We start from the raw sequence: 23,863 nt of genomic DNA, 5'->3' as shown, positions 1-23,863 counted from the left end.
ACATAGTTTAGTGTTCAGGGTAACTTCTTGCATTGTGTCTGATGCTACGTGTAATCATAACTGGATTGATAAAAACAGAAAAGCGGATGCCGTCTACATTTTTAAACACTGCATACTGTAAGTTTTTTTTGTCCATATAAATAGTTGTAAGCTTGGCATTGCCCTTATTTATTAAATTATTATTCTTCCCTGCTTTTACAGTTTGGTCTAAATAGAGACAACAATATAATGTTTTCAATACCAGTCATTTAAAACTGCTTACCTTTGTTTTAGTTTTCGACAATGGCTCAATAAACATAACACATACTGACATTCACCATAAGGTGGCGGTATTGCCACATTGACGAATAGCTGAATTGTCAGTGTCATCCATTACTTTCTCCAAGGACTAATAAAAGTAAAGTATTAAGCTATAATGAGAGCAGTAAATGGTGTTTTTTACAAATATTCTAAATCTTTGAGTTTAAGGAAAGATTTCAGGTATGTAATGTTAAGCAAAAGGATTATAATCAATAATTAAATATAAGTAAACACAACAAATCAGTAGAGAGCTGAAGGGGAAAAAGTGGCATGAGATCATAAGAAAGTTTTGAAAATCAGCGGGGATTTTTTTAGTCCATTAGCTTGTCTGGTTTGCTACTAGATAAGTTGTTCTAATATTTTATATAGACATTTTCAAAATGTCTGTACTTTACCAATTTGTTTTTGTAATAAATGCAAAATTTCAAAGACATTTTCAGTGAATGCGTGTGGCATGTTTTCCCTTAATTTGATGTCCTCTATGGAAGCCAAATTAACGTTGGATTATCTCATCAATACCTCATTTGGAAGCTTAGATTGAGTTATCATGTGTGAGGTTTAATTCCCTCAGCCCATGTCAGCAAATGCACCTTTTAGCTCAGGGATGCAATCCATTATGTTTTTCTGTACAATTTAAGGTGCTGTGATGTCTTTTTTTATGGTGAATGGAATTGTATACAATGCTTCAAATGTAATCACTCCATCCTAAATGTTTAACACCAAAGAAATTAAAAATGCAGGGAGTGACATCTCTAGAATTGTGACAAGAATCTTAAATTTGTACTTCTCACTAAATGTATCGCATCTTTGTTTCATTTAACTATTGGGGGATGCCCATGGCTTATAGTAGTAGCTTACTTATGTGCCTACACATTTAAATTTGCATTTTGATGTAATCAGAGTCAATGTTAATATTAATAAAATTAGATTAGCATAAATAAATACCAGACATCTTTACATGCTGATAATTTTAACAAATTCTGTTGGTTATTAGACTCAGTCCTGGGGAATAATCTGGAGGTTGAAGAAATTTTTTCAACCAAAATTATGAGCTGTGCTGTTTGAAATGATAAACCTTGTTCAATTCATAAAGCGGATAACAGCATGAACAGAGACTGTTAAAGAGGTACTGTGAGATTTGGGAATTGTAGAGGGAGAAGTGCTGTTCGGATTAAAAAGACTAAAAATTAAACACATTGCTGGCACCAAATAACATTTATCCTGGAGTGATTAAGGAGGTTAGTGAGTACAAATATAAACCCTTGAAAGTCGCTCTTCACTGAGAAAATACCTAAGGAGAAGAAGATACAAAATATTATCCCATTGTATCAAAAGGGTGATCGAGTTGCTCCAAGTACCTATAACCCAGTAATCAGGTAAATTACTGGTTAAAGTAATTTAAACCAGATAGATAGATAGATACTTTATTACGGGGAAATTCACATACTCCAGCAGCAGCATACTAATAAAAAACAATATTAAATTGAAAGATTGAGAGATAACAATGAAAGTATAACAGACAGACAATAATTTTGTAATTTTTTAATATTAACGTTTCACCCCGAATGGAAATGAAGAGTCACATGGTGTGGGGGAGGAACGATCTCCTCGGTCTGTCAGTGGAGCAGGACAGTAACAGTAGTCTGTCGCTGAAGCTGCTCTTCTGTCTGGAGATGATCCTGTTTAGTGGATGCAGTGGGTTTTCCATTACTGGCAGCAGCCTGCTTAGTGCCCGTCGCTTTGCCACGGATGTCAAACTGTCCAGCTCTGTGCCTACAATGGATCCTGCCTTCCTCACCAGTTTATCCAGGCGTGAGGCATCCCTCTTCTTTATGCTGCCTCCCCAGCACACCACCGCATAGAAGAGGGCGCTTGCCACAACCCCCTGATAGAACATCTGCAGCATCTTATTGCAGATGTTGAAAGACACCAGCCTTCTTAGGAAGTATAGTCGGCCCTGTCCTTTCTCACACAGAGCATCAGTATTGGCAGTCCAGTCCTGTTTATCATCCAGCTGCACTCCCAGGTATTTATAGGTCTGCACCCTCTGCACACAGTCACCTCTGATGATCACAGGGTCCATGAGGGGCCTGGGCCTCCTGAAATCCACCACCAGCTCCTTGGTTTTCCTGGTGTTTAGTTGTAGGTGGTTTGAGTCGCACCATTTAACAAAGTCTTTGATTATTTTCCTATACTCCTCCTCCTGCCCACTCCTGATGCAGCCCACAATAGCAGTGTCGACAGCAAACTTTTCCATGTGGCAGGACTCTAAGTTGTATTGGAAGTCCAATGCATATAGGCTGAACAGGACCGGAGAAAGTACAGTCCCCTGCGACGCTCCTGTGTTGCTGACCAGAATGTCAGACCTGCAGTTCCTGAGACGCACATACTGAGGTCTGTCTTTAAGATAGTCCACGATCCATGCCACCAGGTATGAATCTACTCCCATCTCTGTCAGCTTGTCTCTAAGGAGCAGAGGTTGGATGGTGTTGAAAGCGCCAGAGAAGTCCAGAAACAAAATTCTTACAGCACCACTGCCTCTGTCCAAGTGGGAGAGGGATCAGTGTAGCATATAAATGATGGCATCCTCCGCTCCCACCTCCTCCTGATATGCAAACTGCAGAGGGTCTTGGGCGTGGCTGACCTGTGGCCTCAGGTGGTGAAGCAGCAGCCGCTCCATGGTCTTCATCACATGTGACGTCAGAGCGACAGGCCGGAAGTCATTCAGCTCACTAGGATGTGATACCTTTGGGACTCTCGCGACTCTCCCCTGTTTCAGGCTCAGGTTGAAGATGCGCTGTAGAGGACTCCCCAGCTCCAACGCACAGGCCTTCAGCAGTCTTGGTGATACTCCTTCTGGACCCGCTGCTTTGCTGACATGAAGTCTCCTCAGCTCTCTGCTTACCTGGGCTGCTGTAATTGTGGGTTGGGGGAAACTCTCTCCTATGCTGGTATCAACAGAAGAATGGGTGGAGGGTGCAGTACTCCGAGGTGAGAGTGGGTTAGGGTGGTCAAACCTGTTGAAGAAGTTGTTCATCTGGTTTGCTCTCTCCACGTCTCTCTCGATGGTGGTACCCCGCATCGAGCTGCAGCCAGTGATGATCTTCATCACGTCCCACACTTCCTTAATGCTGTTCTTCTGCAACTTTTGCTCCAGCTTTCTCCTGTACTGCTCCTTCGCTGCCCTGAGCTGGACTCGGAGTTCCTTCTGCACACGCTTGAGCTCATGCTGATCACCTAATCACTAAGTAAAGGATTGAGCATCACATGGCAAGAAAAGGTGGGTTCATGCGAACATGAGAAGCAACAAAATCATATGATCAGGGAGGTGCATATGGTATTATTTATCATCATTTTTAGAAAGCTTTTGATAAGGAACTAAATGAGCATCAAAGTAAAATGAAGTGGAGTTTAGGTTGTAGTGGGTAGATTGGTGCAAAATTGTCACAAACACAGGAAGCGCAGGTTTATAGTGGAAGGAACCTGATCAGAATTAGTTGATGTTCAAAGTTCTGTCCCCCAGGAGTCACTGCGGCAGTTACAGTGCTTTTTAATATACATAAATGATCTCCATAAGAATATAAATAACAAGATAGTCAAGTTTGCAGATGATACCAAACTACAGTAGGTAGAATGGCAAATAATCAAAAATAAGTCAAATCATTACAGCACACTGGCTTGGGAAGAGTTGTGAGAAACGAAATTTAATGTTTTAGGTTTTGCAAATAAGTAAAATGTTGGATTTGAATATGCAATAGGAGGTCTGGAACTTGGAATTAGCACTTATGAGAAAGACCTAGAAATCATAGTGGACTCATTGCTATCTACATCTAAAAGTTGTACAGACATTAAGAAGATTGACAGAATGTTTGATTATGTAACATTGTGTGCAGAATACAAAGGAAGTTATGCTTAAGCTGTGTAACATACTGAGGAGACCTCACATGGATTACTGTGTTATGTGTTGGTCTTCGGGCTACAAAGGAGGAATAGACGTGCTACAAAACATTCAGAGAAGAACAACTAGGCTGATTCTAAGACATGATGCATGAGCTATGGGGAAAGATTAAAGGAGGTAAAACTTTATAGTTATAACAAAAAATATATAAAAATAATTATCTATCTATCTATCTATGTAACAACCAACAACCCCTCAAACGCATGTAAAAACTACTGGCTTGAATAATAGAACTGCTGCTGTTAATCATATGCTTGTAGGTGGGTGTAAGATGTGGTCAGATTTGTCTCAGTTGTACTGTGGGTTTACATTTACATAAACACATGAAATATGTAACCAAGTGGTGTGGTAAATAGTAGAACTTTAAGGACCTCCAAAACTTGACTTGATGCTATTTTGGAGAAATTAGGTGGATAGGATTTGTTTTGTTGGGCAGAATGGTCTGCTCTCGTCAAACTCTTTTAAATGTTCTAATTTGTTACTATTCTCATTGTAGTTATAACATGCTGTACATAATAGTATACTTTGATATAAATGCTAGAAACAATCTGTATATTTTTCAGATGTTGCAAATGTCCCTAGAATACATGATTATACAGTATCTCACAAAAGTGAGTATACCCCTCACATTTTTTTAAATATTTTATTATATCTTTTCATAGGACAGCACTGAAGATATGACACTTTAATACAATGTAAAGTAGTCAGTGTACAGCTTGTATAACAGTGTAAATTTGCTGCCTCCTCAAAATAACTCAGCACACAGCCATTAACGTCTAAACCGCTGGAAACAAAAGTGAGTACACCCCTAAGTGAAAAAATGTCCAAATTGTGCCCAATTCACCATTTTCCCTCCCTCAGTGACTTGTTAGTGTTACAAGGTCTCAGGTGGGTTAAATTTGATATTATCGCTCTCACACTCTCTCATACTGGTCACTGGAAGTTCATCATGGCATCTCATGGCAAACAACTCTCTGAGGATATGAAAAAAAGAATTATTGCTCTTCATAAAGATGGCCAAGGCTATAAGATGATTGCCAACACCCTAATACTGATCTGCAGCTGCACTGAGGGAGTCATGAATGCCAACATGTACTGTGACATACTGAAGCAGAGCATGATCCCCTCCTTTTGGAAACTGGGCCGCAGGGCAGTATTCCAACATGATAACCTCCAAGACGACCCCTGCCTTGCTGAAGAAACTGAGGGTAAAGGTGCTGGACTGGCCAAGCATGTCTCCAGACCTAAACCCTATTGAGCATCTGTGGGGCATCCTCAAAGGGAAGGTGGAGGAGCGCAAGGTCTCTAACATCCACCAGCTCCGTGATGTCATCATGGAGGAGTGGAAGAGGATTTGTGTGAACTCCATGCCCAAGGCAGTGCTGGAAAATAATGGTGGCCACACAAAATATTGACACTTTGGGCACAATTTGGACATTTTTTCACTTAGGGGTGTACTCACTTTTGTTGCCATCAATTTAGACATTAATGGCTGTGTGTTGTTATTGAGGGGACAGCAAATTTACACTGTTATACAAGCTGTGCACTGACTACTTTAAACTGTATAAAGGTGTCATATCTTCAGTGTTGTCCCATGAAAAGATATAATAAAATATTACAAAAATGTGAGGAGTGTACTCACTTTTGTAAGATACTGTATGTAAATTCTGTTTTAAAAATATGGGCACATAAAAGGAAAAAATAATGTTCATGACTATTATAGTTTATAAATATGATCAAAATTTGTGGGATCATAAATTAACCTTTACATAAATTCAATTTAGCAGCTTAATAGTAAATGTGTATAATTTTCAACACAGTCATTCTGTCCCTAGATGTACAGTACATAAAACTTTCTTATTTCTGTGGAGTTGTTGTTTGTAGTGCTTGCTAGGGAGAAAGACATACATATCCATCCTATGACTAGCATTATAGCGGAGAAGTGAAAAAAATTTCAAAAAGTGTAATTCTACATAGAAATTATTATAGCCAAACCAACCAAACATCATCCCCTTTCTTTAGACACCCAAAACACAACAACTCTTTTTCCTCACCAGCTTGCGCAACCCCTCCTCATACTGTATTAGCTCCAAAAGATGTTAGTGACTCCATCAATAGGTATCTCAGCCTCCCTGGTTTGATTTGGTCTTTTCATTTCAGCAGTTGAATACATCTGATGATACACAGCTTTTGAATTGAAGGTTTGTAGCTTTGGATTTCAGCAAAGTGTGTCTTTGCTTGTAACAGTCTTGAAATTATGGGAGGAAGTATGCAAAAAACAAACTTGTACTTGAAGAGTCTAATAGTCTGGTCTGCATTCCCTTTAAACACTATGGTTTTGCTCTATCATATTGAAGAATAAGTGGTGAAAACAGGGTCTTTTAGGACTGTCTGTCAAAGGGCAGGCACTTATCCCATCTCTATATATAATCTTCATTTGGATCTTGATCTTTGTTTGTCCGCGAATGAATTAGAAGAAAAAGCACTAGATGGCAGTAGAGAGACAGCTAAAACATAGGCATTGCATTAAGAATCTCCTCCAGGCTTATACTACTGAAGACTGTAGTACTCCAGTCACACCTCAAAACACAGACATTCAAACTAAACAAATTGTTGTGCTTTAAATTAACTAAAGAGATCTTCATTTAGATCTTGATCTTTGTTTGTCCGCGAATTCCACACATGCGTATAACCACCTACCAGTTTAGTACGTTGTTGTTACTCACGGATGTCAACAATGTGCCGGAATAACGAAAGGGGTGGGGGACAGTGTTACACTGGTTAGCTCCTGAGGCCTGGTTAGAGAATGAGATTGCCGAAAGACAGTGGGTAAAATGAATGACAACATAACAGCATGTTTCGGAAATTATTATTGTTACGTTGTAACCGGCGAGTGCTGCGCGTCTCACAGTTGTACCGTGGCTTGCTCACATGTCCGTGAAGTGATCACTATTTATGCTTTAAAGAGTCTGGATACCTATGTGTTCCCCTGTTATAACCATTGCTCCGTGTATATTGCCTTACTCTTTGGATTGCCAGAAAGCAACCTGCAAGATTGGAGAAAGGTTGAGAAGACATCATGAGAGGAAACGATAGCGTCATGAAAACAAGACAGACTGTGAACGGACAGAAGCAGAAATGCTCCTACACCACGAAATAATTACTATTCGGACAGTGATTCCGAGTAGGCCGTTCCTATCAATGTCCAAGGGTTTTCTTTTGTAATTTTGTTTTCTTTATAAAAAATCATAATGCTGTGCGATGAAGGGCCCAGTTCACGAATGTCAGCCATTGAACCAGAGGAAGGCAATCTTAACTCTGTTTGTTTTGCGTCTCGAGGAAACACCACAAGGCCTCATTTGATGACATAACTTCTGGTCTACAACCTGATTCCCTTCCTCTCCTTACGGAAGTAAAATTAATGTAAATTAATATTGGGTAAGCTAAGCTTAATCACAACTAATGAGAAGGAAAGTAAAAGTGCTGCTCTAATGCACAATATGGAGAATTTTCTCTAATCACTGTCATGCATGCATGTTGGAGGCTCTCCTCAAGGGTTCAATCTTGGTATGTACTAATCCATGGGGTGAGAAGGAGTGCTGTCACTAACATTCTCTTCTCCTTCTCTTCCTGCAGCACAGAGAAACTGCCCAGTGGTGGCATTTAGCCCCGCCCCTTCCTGTTTAGCAGCTATAAAAACCCGGCTTCCTAGAAGCAAGTGTCTTTTACAACTAAAACAACCCGTTAGACGGAGCTCCTGTGAATGGCTGCTAATTCTGTGGCTGAGAGACGAGCCTATGTTGTTTATATTTTACCTCTGGGCTGGAAATATAACAGCAGAAGACTTTTCTTTTGTTGGACTTTTTTTTAGTGATTACACAGGAAAACTCGGTTGGGTGTCCCAACTTTAATCTTTGCACAACCTGTCATCCCTGCAACTGACCAAACCACATAGGGTATGTAATACAATAAATGGCTTAGAGGGATATCGATTGCTTAATTAATACCGAAGGTGACTGTAAAATCCAAAAACAATGTCCGGGTTTACCAGGGGATCTGCCCAGTGACATTCCTTTTCCATGCAAATGGCCCTTAACCTCACCTCATTATTTATGTTGCACTTAAGTATTCGCAGAAGCATGATACATAACTGGAGTGCTATGATTTGATGATTTAAGTCATCTAATTTTACTTTTTGCTTTGGATGTATTTTATTCTGCTGCTCTATTGTGGTTCCTCAGAAGCTGTATACATCACAGAATATTAACAAATGAGTGTCTTGTATTAAAAAGTTAACTGCAAGTAAATAGAATTTATTATCTTTATTTTTTGAGTTTGCTGCACCAGCATTTTTTAAGGTTCAATGTGGGATAGTTATAATAGCAAGCTGCGCTACTCTGTTACAAAGGGGATTTCACCAACAAGGCACGATGCAGCCAGATTACTGACGCTACATTTTATAACTCCATGCCATATTCAGCGTAATATCCAAGATTAAGGATTCTTACCTCAAACAACATTGGTGTGTGACCTCTTAATCATTTCGTTATCAACAGTGAGGCAATCTTCTCCTGACTTGGGTGTTAGAAGGTTTCTTGGTTATCAACTTTTGGATATTCTACTTTTTGACACCATTCAACGCTTTTGTTTTGGTAATGGCTTCCTTGAATACTGGTATTGACCTTTGCTATAAATTTCCCCTCGGGATTAATAAAGTATCTATCTATCTATCTATCTATCTATCTATCTATCTATCTATCTATCTATCTATCTATCTATCTATATCTATAATTTCTTGAATATCCATGCATCTCTCAGTCAAGTTAACCTCGTCCCAGTGGGTGGTCACATTCTCTCTTGCCAGCTGGAAATTCAGGAGTTGTAAACTGAAGCTAAAAACAGCAAGCAGGAAGCATCCACTCTACCGTCCAACAGATCATCTTGGGATAAAGTGAGTGGTATAACACAATGGAGCCCAATAAAGCCATTTCACTCTAGGATTGTATATTCTACCATTCTGTCCAGCTCCTTCTGTGGTTTATGTGCTTTTTGCGCTTTGACCTGTTTTTTTGGATTCTGATTTAGTGATTTTGAAAATGTTTGCCTAAAATCTTGCCTTTTTCGACATACAGCCTGTTTAGCAGCTTTCATGACACCATTTTTAAGTTTGGCTTACCCTGATTTGCACATCAACCAAGGTTTGTGCTTTCAGCTGTTGTGCTGACTATAAAAAGTGCAGTCCGTCCAAAACAATTAAGAATGAGAATCGGGAGAAAGGACCGAGTCAACAGTAAAGCAAGGGTCAAAACCGAAAGTCAAAAAAGAATTAATGCCAAAGCCAGATAGGGTCATCAAGGGTCAGAGCTTTATTTAAAAAATATAGTAACCACAGTTCAAAGAAAGTAGTACACTAAATTTGATCCGATCTTGGATAAAAGTGAATAATTTAGGATCATCTTTATAGTGGTGAGTCAATGATTTCACAAGCAGCGTGGCCTAGTGCTTCATGGGAGATTCCCATGGAAATGGATGCTGTAACCTAAGTAGCAGCACACAGAAAAAGCTCATAAAAACCATAAGCTTTGATCCGAAGCTCTAAGCAAATTTCTGATTTCAGAATTTGATTCTTTGGGTGTTAATTCCCACAAAGCAATGCCAAAATTAATATTTCAGCTACAGAGAAAGCCAGGAAAAAATTAAAAAGCAGCTCCATGCATAACAGTTGGTTATGACGGCAGCATTTTACAAGGTGAAGTTCAACTGCAAGATCAGCTGGTCCTGAGAACTTACTTGATCCAGTGGTCTGTCTGTATTTGCAGATGCTTTGTCCATAACAGCAACCAAGACAGTCAAATAATATCCGAATGTTTTTAAGTCCGTTTTAAAACAAAGTTTGATTGGCAAGTCTAATTGATCATTGATAAACTTGATCAATTACAGTGCCAAACCTTCATTTTTTATTGACTAACTGTAACAGATAGTTGTCATGGGTCTTTATTTGAATGATTCAAAATTCTGATATCTGTGTGAGCCTATATGAGAGGTGTAATTATGTCTTACATGATGTTGCTGTCAACCTGCAAACTAAGAATGGTTCTGCTAAAAAAACACATAGTAAACCTGAAAGAAAATGTTCCCTTAGTACCATCAGAGAAATAACAATAACATCTTGTAAAACCCAAAATAAATATAGTAATTAAATAAAATTAATCAGAATGGCACTAATGAGGTCCTGTCAAATGTGAACTTCAGCACACTCTAAATGAGTGCAGAGGAACTGTAATATTCATGTAAGTTCCTGCTTACAAATGACCTACTGACTTATTTCATCTTCACTCTCTTAAATGACAGCAAGTTTTTGGCCATGGAATTTATTTTATTTATTGCACAGTAAGCATGATAATGGTGATCCTCTTTGCTACTGTATAGGCATTACTTCACAAATACCCCAATAAACACAATCTTCTTCACTGGTGAAATGAAACAATTGGTGAAAAAAAGTTATAGTGGTTTCTGGGAGTACCTCTTCACAAATCTAATATCACAACTTTTATTGTGTCCAAAGGTGTAATCAGTGGCGGCTGGTGAAAAAAATTTGGGTGGGGGTGCAATTTTTCGGGAGACAAAATAAAGTAGCAGTTCATAGCTCAGGAGAAAAAAAAAGAAAAAGCATACACAAACTGTAATGTTGCTTACACACAGAGCACTTTGAGTAGTTAATAGCACTACATAAATGTAAAGAATTATTATAATAGTAGTGGCTACATAGCCAGAAATGTGTTGGTAGGTGGAAATACAGTATATAAAACTAGGTGGGCGAATAAAAGTTCACCCAGATAAAATGAATTATAGAACTTCACCATCAGCAACCGAATGAGGAGGATCCTGTAATAGAACCCTTGTCAATAATGCATAAAACATTGGAAGATGCATACACACAAATTCAAAGACCCTTACAATGATGCAAAAAACAAATTGAAAACAAAAAAAATAAAAAATGTAAATGGCATGACAGCACCCAAAATATAGACTCCAATAATAGCCTACAGTGAACAATACTGTCAAGTGAATGTTTTTCTCTTTCTTGAGCTCTCACTCATTTCAACCTTCCTAACCTGTGTGACCTTAACAAACAGTAGGCCTATTACTAAAGCACACTAAAGGAATAAAGTACATAATATATAAAAAGAAAAGACAGAGTCTTTGCATGTTTTATAATTGCACGGGATGCTGCTAAATGCTACAGTACACTAAGAATTATGTAAAAATGTGCATTTATTACATCATGAGATCGGGTTTGAATATAATACTGTCAGCATTGTGATATACTGGAAATAATTCTCAGAGGAATTCAGAAATTCCATTTATTGTGAAAATGATGACAAACAAAACACAATACTGTGGATATATTTGTAACATTGCCCAAGGCCATTGTCTTCATTTTGTTTCCTTCTTAGCATTGTAATAGTTGCTAAGGCAAACAAGTTTGTTCACATTTTCAGAGTATATCTCTTTTTGTGCACAATATGAAAAAGAAAAAAGGCAGCAGCACAATGCAGCATGGAACAAGAGCATCAAAAACAGATTTTGAAATGCTTGAAAGAATAATAAAACACCTGAATCATAGTATCTACAGTCTATTGTCAGGTTGTATGCAGATAATTCTTGTTTATATTTATTAATGTTTAGTTTCTATTTTATGAAATAACTAAGATTACTCAGCACAGCATTGAGTTGTTTCTGTGATTACTTCATATTTTTAATTCTTATAGTTGCAAGAGCTGTAGAATGCCAAATAAAAGTAGGCCCTTTGTTATCGGGGCAGCTATTGTTACATTATGGGTTTAAGCACACAGTGTTCTCAACTTTTTAAATGCATGGTTTGGATAAGTGATGACTTACATAAAATAACCCTAAAAGCAACATTAAAAATTCAGGAATTAAAAATTTTCAGGAACTGATCTCCTTGCAAATAATACACATACAAAGACATGCTTTTTCTGTAATTGCTATTTGTTATAACAAGAGCTGGGAAAAAGTCCATGTGTAAACTCATCCTTAATTGCTTGCTTTCTGATGAAGTTTTAAGCCCGGTCAGTCCTTTCTTCTTCTTTTTTCTTTAAAAGAACAATTTATGAAGGGATATTTCATTAAAGATTTTCTTAAAGTCGCTCTCATTCATCTGTAGTTATGAGACGTTAAAGGCGGGTATGAACTATGAACCATTGACATCAATATGACATAGTGTGTTCACAATTGTCCAATCACATGACATTAAAAAACCTAAAACAATATTAATTTGCTGCCAATAAATATAGGAGTATCTGGGGTGCACAGAGCTGTGTCCCCGAAAAAATCTGAAAGCAACCAATGAAAAGGCAGCCTCAGGTCACCTGCTTGCCAAAAGATCAAAGACTTACATAGACTCTCATTTGGCTAGAATTCTTCACTCCAGAAATATAGGTATTCACACAGGAATTAATCAAGTACACATCAGAACAAATTACTAATGGATGTTGACATGCACTGACACCAAGCACGTTGTGCAAATAAACAAATTTATTTCATGATTATTTCACATTGCTTAATTAATTTAAGTAGCACCCCTCGTTACAAACCACCACTGGGTGTAATTAGACTTAGTCTCTGAAGGTTATTGTAAGGGAAAAGAACCAGGGACCTCATGTATAAATGGTGCGTACGCACAAAAATGTTGCATACTCCTGTTTTCACGCTCACACCACAATGTATAAAAACTAAACTTGGTGTAAAGCCACGCACATTTTCATGCTAGCTCAATCCCTGGCATATGCAAGTTCTCCACTTGGTTTTGCAAACTGGCAGCACCCAGCGTCAAAGCAGTGCTTTTTGTTCCAGTGTGGTTTCCCTCTCTTTTTTAGATCCACATCGCTGACGCGGCTGTATCAAATATACTGAAATGAACCGAATATTGTTTATTAGTTTAAGGCATCTGATTGTAATTAACCTGTAACAATTAATGGTCCATAGAATGGCCAAAATATTCCAAATACCATAGTTGTTTTAGCATTGTTATTCTCACTGCACCTTCTTCTTTCAGCTGCTCCCGTTAGGGGTTGCCATAACGAATCATCTTTTTCCACATTACTCTCACTTGGAGTATTTATATCAATGTATCTGAGTGTGGAATCATAGCTCTACAGTAGTTGATCGGAAAGAGAATTATTGGTATACAGCATCAAGCACACACTGCCTCAGCCATGTGCACAGTAAATTTGAACTGCTCTCATACGACAAACGCTTCAGAGACTTTCCTGTACAGGCCTTGCAGTTCAGAAACAGTTTCATCCCAAGAACTACAAACACACTCAATCAGTCCATCAAGTGCTCCTGGTAGAACTGTTTGTACTTATAAGTACAATTACCTCACTGTAAACGTGTGATACAGTTCATAAAGTGCGTATTTACATATGATGTCGATATCATTTTTAAGATAAAATGCAGCAAAATATGTTTATTACATTATACAGATAAAATGTTAACATCATTTAAATAATCTATTTTATTATTATTTAAACATGTGAGGACATGGTGTCACAGCACTCATTCTGTATTCTTGTTGGGGCTGGCACGACACTGGAAGGATAGATGGATAGGATAATTAGCCACGTACTACGAAGATATTTCAATGTTCCTTAAAAGTTTTGAAGAATCGATGTTCTAAGCTTACAGATGGCTTAACATCTATTACAGAGCTGATTGTGTGGCAATTGGGTATTTGGAGAAAGAATAGTAAGGACAGGAATTGGGGGTTAGTATGTTTGAAAGAGACAGTACTGCTGCAATAAATTATTTCATCGAAGGTCGCACATGGCACAGCAAGCATCTTGCGTGAGGCAGGAACAATCTCTGGATGGGGCGCCAGCTTGTCACTATCTTTGCGCCACTGTGTCAGTCAGTCATTTTCCAACCCACTATATCCTAACACAGATTCACAGGGGTCTGCTGGAGCAAATCCCAGCTAACACAGGGCACAAGGCAGGAACAAGTCCCTGGACACACACACACACACACACCCCCACACATACTAGGGACAATTTAGGATCGCCAATGCACCTAACCTGCATGTCTTTAGACTGTGGGAGGAAACCCACGCAGACACGGGGAGAACATGCAAACTCCATGCAGGAAGGACCCGGGAAGCGAACCCAGGTCTCCTTACGGTGAAGCAGCAGCGCTACCATTGCACCATCGCACCGCCATGTTCCCATGTTTAATAACATGCTTTAACTCCTATCATCATGAAAATTATATCAAGTATACATCTCAGTATTTAAATTATTCAGAGAGCTGTAATATTACGAATGTAATGGATTCTGTGCTCTGTCGGAGGAAGAGAAAGCCCGTTTAAGAAGCACATAGTGATTCACACACATAGAGTACATAGAAGAATACATACAATACAAAGCATTTAATGTGCTACTTTAGTTACGATGGTATTTGAGAAACTAGTAAATTAAATTATTTTAAGATGAAGTTTATGACGTTCTACTTTAATGACAAAATAAACTACGTGATTAAAGTGGAAATTTCGAGATTAAAGTTGACATTTCAAGCTTTTTTCCCACTGTGCGCCTATTTTTTTCTCTGTACCCTAATAACCTTCCATATGACATTCAGATGGTGGGCTACGACTCTCCTTTTCACTGCAACTTCCTTTTTATTTCAGGCACTGTGTGACTTTGTGAACTTGAGCTTTCGAGTTTCTCCGACACTCTGTCACTTGATCAACTTCCTTTTGTTGTTTATACCACTGTTTAAACTAACAAATAGTATGTTTTTTCTTCCCTCCACTTGGTATTCACTGAAATTCTTCTATTTTCCCCCGTGCTTTTGCCATTGTCTTTTCACAGAAGGCTGAGCTTAAGGGCTATTTATATTAATTTGCATATTCAAAGAGGCATAATTCTGAGAGGAGCTGGGGCTTAACAGCAGGTGCATGCACGTGCGTTACTTTTCACGCTGACTGGAATTTATGTAGCAGTAGATTCTGGAAGTAGACATATGCACAGATTTATGCATCTGGATTGTTTTGTGCATACGCACATTTCTGCTTTTGTCCGTATGCCATGTTTTAGTGTGAATTCTATGCATAGCATTATGCATGAGGCACCAGGAGATGGAAACATAATAATGAATCACTGTGAAAATGGAAATGATTGTAATCGGGGAGACTTTTGAACAGAACATCCAATATAAAATGTCAAAAAGTGAGCATTGGAAGTCCAGATCAACAGGTAAATAAAAAAAGGAACAGAACCTACGTGTCTGAAGAACGTAACCACTGCTTGTTATGTTTATTCAATCAAGGGATACTGCTACATGGGGCCACCAAATTTATAGCTTAGCGTCTGCTGCATCACAAACACAACTGCCTTATTTGCATGATGTGATTTCTGTGTCACACAAACACATAATAGTTATAAAAATAAACTTTATAAAATCAAATACAAAATGGATTTAAACCCCTTAAAACAGATTCACCAATATAAAAAATAACTTTAAATAACCCCAAATATTCATATAGTCATGTATAATTATGAAAGTAAGATTCTTTTCAAATTCTTGTGCATTCCTGTGCAATACTTTTTGTAGTAATAGGAAAATCTTGAACATATGTGATTTGATACTGAAAATTATCACTGAAAGTTTATGTAATTTAATAACACTGAAAATAACAAAATAATAATCACAGTAGGAGTAACAACAGCATTGTTGTAATGTTCTGAGTCTCTGCACTGGATTTCAGACAACTATGTGGTAATAATTTGAGCTCTCCTCCACATTTTAGTGACCACTAAGGTGCTTCTATCTCATTTGAGACCCAGTTTTTAAACATTTACTAAAAAAGTCACACATTACAAATTATAAATAATTATTGAATGCCGTTTTACCCAAAACAAGTCTTACTGTTTCTCGATCTCTAAATGCTATAACTTACTGGAACAAATAATATGGATCTTTCACTGCCATCTTCTATTTTCAAAGATAGGTAATAGAATTAATTTAAAAATATTTGAAATCACTTGACCAATGTGTACCTTGAGTGTCTTTCCTTGGTATCCACGTGTGTCTGGACCTGCCCTGACCAATGTTGCTATAAATCCTGCTTCTCAGACTCTGTCTTTGTTTTCCAGGTGCCTTGCTCACCTGCTGTCTGCCTTTATACTTCCTGTCATTGAAGGAATCTCACAGCATGTCTCCTGCACCTGTCATGATTTGGTATGATTTTGGGTCCTCAGACACCACCAGTGTTTATTTCCCGTGTTAGGCCCGCTTCCAGTGTTATTAGGGATGTAGCCTCTGAGGTCTGGACCCATGCATAATTGACGCAATGGGATTAAAGGACGGCTGTGAGTTTAAATCCTTATCCAAAGTGCGGATACCAAATCTCAAAAGAATTTAAAGTTTATCTTTTCTCGCATGTACTTTTGGTTTTGATCCTCTTGTTTGACCACAATTATTGTCTCTCATATTGGAGTTCAGTTTCATTTCATTTTCTACCTTGTTTTGTTTTTTTATACATATCTTACAGTTTTTGCTCAAAAGGTTCATTTGTCAGTTCCTGAAAGAACAAAGCCTTTACTCCTTCTTGTGCATCTCACGCTCTCACATCCTCATTGGATCGCACGACCAAAACCTAACTGACTAGTCATACCAAAGTCAAACTGACCAATCAGATTGCTCACAGGAACCGGACACACACATACAGAACTTAGCATTTTATTTTATTACATAGTGGTTAACAACTAAACAGGTGAAGCACAACAAATAAGCACGATTACCACCTCTGGGCTATAATGAACAACAACCTTGTTTGAGTGTAACTGTTGTTTAGTATTCTCATACATTTATACAACATTTTTTGCGACCCTTCTTATTTCTCATCTTGTGTCATTGGTTTAGTAAGTGTGGGATATTTTCAATGAATTATCCGTAGTTGTTCAACATGGCTAAAAATGATCTCATGCACATTACCTCTACAGTTTCTTTTGTGGACTGTGCATGTGCTCCATCTCATACATCCCGTATCTTACTTGACACTCAAGTTATCACTTTGTCATTATTTGAGTATTGCTTTAAAATGTTTCATATGTTTTTCTGGGTTATGCCCAGTTATCAATATATCATGAAGATAACATTTTACCCCATCCAAACATTGTAACACCATTGTTACATTATTTTCTGTGAAAAGAGCAGGTGCACTGGAAATGCCATAAAGTAATCTGTTAGAAGCAGATTAGAGCCCATTGTTTGTATTGATGGTACAGTACTGTAAGTAACACTTTCAAATTGTTTCCAGATGCTGGTAGGTATAAGATTAAGTCAAGCTTTGTAAACATTTGACCAGCAAACAAACAAATTTTGATCTGTAGGCCAAAGGTGCTGTCCTATGTCCCCATTGTCATCTTATAATCTCTATGTATTCTTATCCATTTGTCCATTTTGGGTAAACAGACATTAGGTAGAGCCTGTTCACTGTAACTAGCCAGAGATGATTTATCTTCAGATTCATGGCTCTGAGTATCTTTAACGGTGTCCTGCATGGCGAGTGGTTTTCAGAATATTCCCATAGCCCTTTCAATGACATATTCTTTTGCTTTGATACTCACAAGCATAGGGCTTGGCTTAAATAATAAGGAATTACCTACCACACAACTTTCTGAACAGCTTCACATTGTGAACATCTGACATGGCTAAATGAAAATGACATATATTTTGTAAGCAGTAATGCAACACCATTACTCTTTAAGACTATTAACTCCAAGGTATGAACTCTTGAATTACTCTGAAACATAATGTAGTGATTTTTTTTTAATGTGTTGAGGTATAAAGACTTGGCTCAATTGCACAACAAGTTCTGTGATAGGACAGAAATTGTAGCACCTCACTCAGTTTTCATTTTGACTCACACGCCATTAAATAACACATAGACAGTTAATGATTTGTCAATTTTTAAAGCAAACAGTTCAGATATCCTTCCTTGCTATAGGCGACCTTGCAACATCTTTTGGTTATGCTTAGAAACAAGCTCTGGTCTTGTGCTGATGATCATTGCAGTATCCATCACTGTGGTACATGGCCAGGATGCAGCAAGTCAGCTCTTACATTTTCTTGCATGTTTTGTTCCTTACAGCATTATTCCAGTGTAGATGTCAAGAAGGAAGGACATGCATCTTGGCTGGGATAAAGGACGGATTCACACTTGATCAGGAGACCATAATGGAAGGATCAGGCAAATGGGCTCATCGGGAGTAGTTTGTTCTCCCATATGGCAGGTGGCAGTGTTCCTCAGAGCTAAATCTGATCAGAAACCCCACAAGGGTGGCATGTGAGTGAGTTGGAGTCCGGAGACACAGTCATGTCTTGGTTTTTGGTAACCTCCAGAGAGCGCCACTAGGGGAGGAATGCCCTGGTTTCCAAACCCCCAGAAGTACTTCAGAGGACTTGGCCAGGAAACCTGAAGCAGTTCCCATGTTGACTTTAAAGGAGAGCCTGTTGCCTCACTTAAATCGAGTCAGAGACTGGAGGCAGTGGGCAACACTCTTTTGGAGGAGGAAGGAGAATGGCTTATTTGTAATGGTGTTTGAATGAACAAGGTGTTCTTTATTTGAACCTGGAGTTGCTTTGGGTATTGCTTTGTCTGTGGTTTGGGCCTCAGTAGCGCCCCCTTGTGTTTACACTGTTTTATTATGTTGAATAGAAAATAAATGAATAAACACATTCAGCAGGGAATGATGTTATAAAGCAGCAGTGCAGAACTCTCACACACTTCTCTGATGATTTTCTTAAAATAAAAATAAATCCCTGAGTTTCCTCTATGCTTGCTTTCATCTCTATCTTGTAATAACAGACTAATCTGTGGTTGCTGAAGCACATGTCATTACACAGTAATGTTTGGATGTTTTCACTATTTTAAGAAAAAGACTGTGAAATCTGATGTAGAAAGCAGTTCAAAGGAAAAGAATTAGCAATGCTATTCATTCATTCATTCATTTTTGGAACTAGCTTTATCCAGTACAAGCTTCTCAGAGCCTACCCAGGCAGGAACAGGCACAAGACAAGAATCAGTCCTGGATAAGGAGCGAATTAACAGTTGTCAATCACCATTACAGCTTTTTTTTTTTTTTTACTGTGGAAGGAAATTCCTGCTGCTGACACCGTGAGAACTTATGAACACCGCACAGGCGATGCAGCACCTTGGAATGACGTTGACTTTCAAGCACTGTAAGTTGATAAATAAAGCTACCAGCTACACAACTATACCAATGGAATAAGAACAGTCTTTGAAAGTGTCACACATGCGTAAAAGTACGAGAAATGGTGATGAGGAACACAATACTAATACTCTTCTTTCCTTTGCATCTACAGTAAAATGCCAGAATTAAAAGCCCATACCTCAACTAATGCTCCAATCTCCACCACCACCCGCACAATGAAGACAATTTCCTGCTCCATGGAATTACCTCACTTCCAGTCCCGTCACGATGACTTCAGTTCCATCCCTTTTGGTTCTGACATCATCTCTGGCTTCCCTCAAACCCTGTGATATCCGTTGTTTCCATTTCCTCCTGTCATTTGTTTTTCCCTTTAAAAGCTCCAGGACATTATGTTTTGTTATCAAATGTGTATGATTTTTCATTTAATTTTGACCTTGTTGCCAATGACTGGATCCTGCAGCCAGTATACGTTGTCACACACGTGCGCATGAGAGGCAGCTAAAGACCTTGAGTAAGGGCAATTCCGAATCCGACGAGATGTGGCAGAGTGTACTGACTCTTTTTCTTACTTTCCTACAGACCATTCACAGGTAGTTCCACCTGGCCCTGTTGACATCACTTCCGGGTTCAAGCCTATGGAGGAAGACCTTGCCGTCTCCGACCCCTTTGATGTCACGTCTGGGCTCGAGCCTATGGCTGAAGACCCTTCTGATCCCTATACTGACCTGTAAAAGCCTCCATCTGTTCCCTATTCCCTCAGTTCTGTTTTGGACTCCAGTTTGTGCACATCAGTGCTGTCATTTATTTTTGCAATTTTTGCAGCCAGGAAATGAATATACAGGTGGCTGCCCCAAACCCTGCTATGGCTCTTTGTCGAGTTTGTGACAACGGGACAATTCTAAATGTGTCTCATTTGTTTTGTGTATCACAAAAGCTGTACACAAATTTAAGATATACAGTATGTTTTATAATCCAAAAAAATGAATATCCCTGGATATTTATGAGAAAAATTAATACTAATTTTCAGGTTATTGAAGTACAGATCTCAGTTAGCTAAACTATAGATAGATAGATAGATAGATAGATAGATAGATAGATAGATAGATAGATAGATAGATACTTAATTAATCCCCATGGGGAAATTCACATACTCCAACAGCAGCATACTGATAAAAAACAATATTAATTAAAGAGTGATAAAAATGCAGTGCAAGTTAAAAATTGCAAGGTGGAGAGTGCAAGGCAGGTATAACAGTCTATAATTTTGTACAGTGTTAACGTTTACCTGCCCGGGTGGAACTGAAGAGTCACATAGTGTGGTGGAGGAACGAGCTCCTTAGTCTGTCACTGAAGCTGGTCCTCTGTCCAGCCTTCTAAGGAAGTATAGTTGGCTCTTTATAGGTGTTGGAGATTAGTACCAATGACCCGTTTAGTAAACGAGTTGACTTGTTGCCTACTGATTAACGAATTCTGGAGTGGTAGCATCACTCCAATGCATCTGACACCCCTGGGTGGACTTGCAACTGGCCTGACCTTCCAAAATATCTCACTTTTGGCTTGCAAATACATCCCATTGTTTTCCCTTGGTCATTTTCTTGGTATGTGATTATTTTTATACAATTACTTATAAGTAATTCTTATTACAAATTCCAAGTAGTCTATACTCAGTATATACAGAATTGTACAAAAGTATTAGATATTTCACAAAATATGTTTGACGTATATGGTTATTTTGCATCTTCTGGATTAGTGTGTCAATAGAAAATAGTGTATTCTATAGTTCCAAATGTTCCTTTTGCAATTAGTGTAGTAATACATTAAAACAGCGGTGAGTAATGTTGGTCCAGGAGGGCCACAGTGGCTACAGGTATTTGTTCCAATCCAGTTTCTTAATGAGAAGTCAAAGATTGCTGTTACAGCATTTGTTACGCTAGTGACATTCTTCTGATTCATTTTATTCGCCTCGTTTGTTAAGATTTTGTACCCTTAAATGCATATCTTAGTTTCAAAAGGCAGCATTCACTGTTTTCCATTGCTCGTTATTAGCAATAAGATGCAGATGACAAAGGAGCCAGCAGTTCTCAATCTTACTTGTCTTCATTTACACCTGTGTGGATTCATCATGCACTATTGGGTTTAATAAAATACGCTGAAGGAACCTGTAGAGATAAAAGTGAAGGACTGAGAAATATTCATCCATTTTATGCTTCAAATCATTTAGATGATATCCTTAGAAAGGAAAAAAATCAACAATATAAAAATGACCGGCCATGACAGAGTTAAAACACTAAAAAACATTAAATAAATAAGATCTGTTATTGGTAAGGATTGCTTTTTTTTATTAAACATCCAGGTTCGATCACAAACCTGCTGCCATTGCATCACTCCAGGACCGACGTTACTCACCACTGCATTAAAATATCTGAAGGACTTAAAGAAAGCAGTTAACATAGTAACAGACCACTTTCAAGTTAAAACATGTAATATCTTTGTAGGCATACAGACCACTGCTGGATTAATCAAATATAACAGAAGGGTGCTAATGAGCAAAGGCATCATGTGTAGGTGAAAGCAAAGGGTCTAACTGAAACAGAAATAGCTATGTAGAGACAGGAAATCAGGGCAAAGGACAATCATACTAACAAGATAGGGTTACCACAAATGTAGTGATTTATAACCTGCAAACATCAGCAGGTCTCTCTGAAGCAGACATTTTACAGTAGCTATTTGATTCCAGATGTGAAAAATATATCCAGTTTTATTTTCTTTTAATTTGGAAGATGTCAAGCAACGCAACCATCTCAGAACTGGCAGTAACCACTGGCACTTTGATATTGCCATCTTCAGTCTAGAGAAGTCTTGGACTTCATTGAAGAATTGGAACTAAAAAGCCATTCCTCCAAGGTGAAAATAAAGCCAAACAACTCACGTATGGTGGAAAACATAATTACTGTGTTGCAGAAAAATGGCAGCACATGTTCTGGACTGATAAATGAAAATTTGAAATGCTCACCTCTAACAGAAGGCATTTTGTCCATTGAAACGATTGAAAACTGTACATGAATGAATGTCTGAAGCCAGCAGTGAAGCACGATGGAGGTTCATTTCAAGATTGGGGATGCATTTCCACAACTGAAGTGGGTCATTTGATCAAAATTAATGCCCCCCCTCACTGGTAAGAATTAAAGAGAGATTCTTATCCATCATGCAATACCATTAGGGAGTCATTTAATCAGACTCCACTTAGTTTTGCAACATGACAATGACCCCGACCAAAACCTTAAAAAAACTGTCTGCAGCAAAAAGAGGATCTGGAAACCCTGCAACAGATGGTATGACACCTGCTGAGACATGATCTCAACATCACTGAGCCAGTATCAGATTACTTAGGGAGACAGAAGCATTTCAGACAGCCAAATTGTTCAGTGTAACGGTGGCAAGTCTCTCAAGAGGCTTGGAGTAAATGACCGCTCAAGTACCATCAGAAACTACTTGACAGTGGACTTCCGATGATGAAAAGTGTGGTCACACCAAATATTTATCTCATTTATGTGTTTTTCTGTTTACAGAACTTTCTAGGAAGTTGGTTGATTAATAAAAACCATTCATGGCATTATTTTTGAAAACATTTCCACTTTACAGTATTTTCTTCATAAGTACCAAAGACTTCTGCATATATTTTGTATATATAATTCTGTATATTTTTTTGTATTGACAAAGAGGGAGAAACATTGTAAAGGGTTGGGGACCAAGCGGGTATCTTGTTTAATATAAAAAAGGCAGGATAATGTTTGCCGTTTCCCAGAGAATTTCTCTCTTATTCAGAGTAATCTTTGTTCACAGGGTTCTGTGCTTGTTGGATGTGGTTTACCAATTGAATGTCCACTTCCGGTGCACTCATTCCGTAAATAGTGCCTGGGATGAGTCCATCTCCGGACTCGTTCTTCTTTCGGCAGGTGAAAGAAAAGCAGGCATTAATAGCCAAGATTGTTCAGGTACTTTGGATTTCTGTCATTCTCGCTGGCGACTAAGATTTTTTGTTTTCTTGAAATTTTGACCTTTTTGCCCGCTATTTGGATTTGATTTACTTTTTGTTTTTTGGCTTGTTACTGTTCTGTTCTTTTGCATGTGTTTCATGGTATTCATTTTTTTATTTTCTTTTTATTTTGATCCTGCATAATACCAGTTTGGATTTTTCTTGGGTGCTGCCATGTTGTTTAGGGTTACCAGTCAAGTGCTTCAGCTTGCCTCCAAGTACAACTTTATTTAAATATAAAAACAAATCAACAGTAAATCGTTGCTATGCTTAAGTTAGAGATTGGATTTATAGTTACATTAAGACTTC

Source organism: Polypterus senegalus, chromosome 15, assembly GCF_016835505.1.
Source record: "Polypterus senegalus isolate Bchr_013 chromosome 15, ASM1683550v1, whole genome shotgun sequence".
Classification (NCBI taxonomy): Eukaryota; Metazoa; Chordata; class Cladistia; order Polypteriformes; family Polypteridae; genus Polypterus; species Polypterus senegalus.
This window is presented reverse-complemented; position numbering follows the sequence as displayed.